Source organism: Anomalospiza imberbis, chromosome 4 (genome assembly GCF_031753505.1).
Source record: "Anomalospiza imberbis isolate Cuckoo-Finch-1a 21T00152 chromosome 4, ASM3175350v1, whole genome shotgun sequence".
Lineage (NCBI taxonomy): Eukaryota > Metazoa > Chordata > Aves > Passeriformes > Viduidae > Anomalospiza > Anomalospiza imberbis.
In genome coordinates, this window is record NC_089684.1 from 66,652,562 (window position 1) to 66,657,267 (window position 4,706).

Genomic DNA, 4,706 nt, shown 5'->3' on the forward strand with positions numbered 1-4,706 from the left:
TTTTGGGCTACAAGAACACATTACCATCACATATCAACCTTTTTCTGAATGTCACTGATGTACAGTTGATGCCAGGAAAGTTTGAGCTGAATTTTGTTCCTTAAAGTTGGGATTCAGGATTGGCACCTGATAACTAAAACTAAACATGTAGATGAGCATGAAATAGAGCTTTGTTCCTTCCCAAAAGTTTTATCTCCCAAGAAGGAAAACTGGTGTGGAGACTAAGGGGGCTGAACTGCAGCTGGGATTAAACCATCACAGCAGCACAAAGGCAAATGAAATGCTGTGCCTGCAAATGCAGGGTAATACCATTTAGAGAGGCACACTTATACTTCTATTTAGACACTTAACAGGACTTTCAGTCCACAGTATTATTCCAGAGAAAAGGACAGCCTAATGAAGACATCTGCTTAATGTTCAGGTGCCATCAAAAAATTACCAGCAAAATATTTTCAAAAGTGTATCAGTGTGCCTGCTCTAGGCTTTGAGTTAAAGCCAGTCCCCAATTATTACTGATCCAAAGTTTAAAATGACTATATATTGGTCTCACTAGATAAGACCTCTTTCTGGCACACAAATCTTGTTTGGATAAAATTTAGGACAATGCACTTCAGCACAGGATCCCCAAATATTTCCTCTGTGCACATCCTGCTCAGCCAGATAGCCTGTGCCTAACAGCCTGCTCACTACGTGGAGAGGTGGAGGTGGCACTGCTGCAGGGCTTCTTACCTCCCCTGAAGCAGTTCTGGATGGCCACAGAGACGAGACTGGGTGAGACTGGACCCATCTTGCTCAGATCTGGAAATGCAGCATATCAGGAGCAACAAGCACTTGTGCAAGCAACTCTGCAGCTACTCAAAATGGTGCCAAAGTGACCCAGTCCCTGACTTGGCCTAGGCTGTGGGAGATGAGGTAGAGCTCTTCCTTAAATCCTACTTACCTGCAGTCAGAACAAAGAATATGGGTCTCAGTCTTTAATCTCATCTAATCTGTCATTCACTGATTACATTATCATAAATATAGAACTAATTTATGCCACCAAATGCTAATTTCTTCAGACCTGAAATGTCTTAAATTCTTTGGGAAGTCTGTTGTTTGTAGGAACTGTTAAGAGGCCATTCGGCAGACAAGATAAATTCAATGAATGGAAAACCCCACAACAATCTGTTATAAACATGCAATGATATCAACACAAACCTGGATGGGTGGTCCTCAGCTGGGTGAAATGTAGCCTGAGGAAGATGGTGTTGAGGACCCGAGCCAGAGGAATTGAGGGTTCCTATTTTCAAAGATGTAGAATTTTGCCCTGTTTTTAGCATTGGAGAGCTGATATTTAATGCTCACAATAAATTTTTAGCAGCAGTAATATAAGAATTTTTTAAGATTCCTGTTTGTACCATTAAAATATTTAATAAAATTACCTCTTTGTTTGCTGATTCAAGTTTAAGGGACCATTTTAGTTTACCAGGTGTAGTTCTACAAAGGAATTACTCATTTAAATCCAAAGGCTCCACTGCCTGTGAGTTAATTGTGTGCAACTTTCACGTGTAATAAGCAAACAACTAGTGCTAGATATTTATATATCTACAAAACAAGCTCTCCCTTAGTTCTTTAAAGGATGTATCCTACTTAAGGCTAAAGGTACTCCATAATGTATTCATTTGGAGATTTCTTTGTGCAATTATTTGTCAGTTATTCTCATGCTTTAATTTCATAATAACAAAAAAGGAAAATGCATATTTTTAAACTTAAGCATATGATTATTAAGTGCTCAGTTAAGGATTGAAACAGTGCCCTCGTATGCAGCAATATTTATTTTGGAGAAAAAGAAAAAAGCATTAGTATGTACTAATTTTTTTTATTTTTGAATGTTTCCTTTTATTTTTCCCATGGTGTGAGTGAAAAAAAAAACCTACCCAGTTGTCTTCATTCCCTGGTAAACACATTTTCTTTCTACACTTTTCTACACTCAAATGTCATGTTCTCTCACATCCTTTCACCTTATTTTGGTCATTAATTCTGTTTCAAGGAAAAGGAAATGCACATTCTGCTACAGAGCAAAGCAGGTATGATGTTATCTGACTCTGCTTTCTCCTCTGACCTTTCTGTTGCAATATTCATTAATGTGACTGTTTGGGGGATTAGGGAATTGCCTGGCAATAGCATACCAAGCTTTCCACCTCCAGCTGGTAAGCTTGGTACTGTTTAATAATGACTGCAGCAGTTAAGATTATTAGGAAGTATGGTTATTTACTTGCAATAACTCATTTTTTCTCAGCAAGTTACAGAGAAGGAGCTCTGTGCCAAATAACGATTGATTAACAGTTTTCAGGTAAAACAGTAGTCAAAATGTGGCCATTCTTCAATCTTTTTTTGGCTGTCAAAACATTTCCCCATGTTCAGTGCTTTGAAAACAGCTGTTAGAAATACAAAAACCCAGTCATCTTTCTATTTTATTTTTTACTTTTTATTTCAGGCTTTATTCCCTCTTGCTCTACTAGTGGTTGGTGTAACTACATACTGAGTGTTTTTTTAGAATCAAGAATTGTTGCTTGGAGAATTTGTTTCTGAATTCCAAAGCACAGGAACTTCTGGTTTAAAAGTAAAAGTAAACACTTCTTCAGAAAACCTTGCTTGGTAGCCATAAGACAGACTATTTTTAGCCACACCTGGAGTGAAGAGAGGATAACTGCACATCATGTAAGATCAGAAATTCCTATCTATTCTAGACATCTGTCCCTGCTCTGTGTTTAGAGCTGTTAGTAGAAAAGATGGATGGAGAGCACTGCTGTAGTTGTACAGAGGGAATACATTCAGCACATCTGAGTTATGAATGTAACCACAGCCAAATCATCTTTCAGGACATGGTCTCTGTAGAGCTCAAAAGTAAGGCAAGAGTGATCTTCTAAAGAGTAGATGGGTTTAGCTGGGATAAAATGTTCCTCAAATAGGGAAGCTACATTGCTGGCTTAAAAATATCTTCCACTCTTGCTGTCTTAGGAGGGGAATGATGACTCCTGAGGTTTGATCCTAACTCCTCTACCTAGCAGTGCTACAGACTCCAGATAAGGAACCATTATGGTGACATGTTGTGCACACAGATCAAGATACCAGTTATCAAACGTTCTGCTTCTGAGTGAGCCCCAAGGCACTTAGGATTAATCTCACTTACTTTGACAGTCATGTGGCTGAGATAACCTGACTTCTACGTTTTTCTCCACAAACTCTAACCAGCTTTCTCAATGGTTACCTGTAGGCAAGAGTAAGTGGTGCTGCCTTTAACAGCTGGCTTATGTAACCTTACCCCTGAAATATTCCTGAGAGACTTCAGAAAATATGGTGACATTCCTGACTGAGGTGGGAAACCATGCAATAGGCAAACAGGAATAAATAATGTGCAGGAATAAATAATAAAAAGTTTTCTGTCAGAGCTGCAACCTCCAACCCAAACCAGAAAAGTACAAAAGAATACTGAAAAAGAAGCAAGGAAAAAGAAAGAAGAAAAGCACCACATTTCCCCTTGATTCAGTCATCCAAAATGCACTTTATGGGCTTCACGGGCCTGTTTTATTTTGCTGATGTAGGCAATAGGATGAGGCTCTGCAGCCAGAGGAGGAGCAGAGATGCAGCCGGATCTCCCTGGAACATGGGGCTGATTCTGGGGCATCTTGCAGCACTCCTGCCAGCCCTTCCAGTCTGGGACACATGTGTGGCCTGGCAGGTGACAGGGGTGCTTGTGGCCTGGCAGGTGGCTCTCCCAGCAGGACAGCTGCAGGAAGGGCATTCTCACAACCAGCCAAGACTAAGGATATCATTTGAGAAATCAGCATACAAGATTTTATTAAACACAGTCTTTATATGCACAATGAAGCAAATCACATAGCTCAAGAGCTTGCAATATAGGTGGCAAAATATTTTGGTTTTATTTTTAAAGGGAAATCTGCTTGCATGAGGTTGTTTTTAGAAGCTGGTACCTCAATTTGGCCTTTTTTACCCTTTGAAATCCAAGACAAAATTTGATGAAGAGCTGGGGTGAAATGACTGATCCTGCAAGATATGACTATCAAGAAAGATATGAGCTGAGCCTATCTGTCATTGCCCTAGTCAAGACAGAACTCTGACATTATTTAGGAATGTTTGGGAGATTTTGTCTCTGCTTGGACTCTAGTAGCTAATCCCTAGTTCTGGGTCTTTCCCTTACACTGGTAGTACCTGCCTGAAGTGATATTAGGATTTACTCTCATGGTAGAGCTTCATGGGTCACTGCCTTGCTTTATAGTCTGAAAGAATGCCAAAAATATAATAGTGAAATGAGGGGGAAAAAACAAGAAAAAAAGCCCAAATCCAGAAAATGGAATGTAGCAAAATAATTATTAGGAAATGTGAATATGTTTAAGAAGATTTTAATATGTTTTTGCAATTGATCTATTTGGCAGTAGTAAGGTAATTACTGTGTGCAGGGAGCCAATTATTTCAGAAGTCATTTAAGAAAAATTGTTTGATCTTGCATAGAAGCAGATGAGGAGTGCTATAATGTGTTCCCCCTGTAGGTTTGCTGTGGAGACAGTAAAAAAAGCCTGGTAAATAATAACACCTTAAAATACAATTAAGTATCTTTTCTCCCTACTATATGACTGATCTCACCTTGATTAATTTTAATACTGAGCTTTATAAACAACAACAATCAGAACTATACGAGCTTTTAA

The 4,706-nt window shown here is 39.0% G+C and overlaps 1 long non-coding RNA gene across 1 annotated transcript in view; it reads right to left on the bottom strand.

Annotated features, from left to right (window-relative positions):
- Nucleotides 1-311: 311 nt before the first annotated feature.
- Nucleotides 312-4,706, bottom strand: part of LOC137473476 (uncharacterized) — a 6,821-nt gene continuing 2,426 nt past the window's right edge. The window contains exon 3 of the long non-coding RNA XR_010998833.1: nucleotides 312-940. This is a non-coding gene — a long non-coding RNA (uncharacterized lncRNA). The remainder of the gene's footprint in view (nucleotides 941-4,706) is intronic.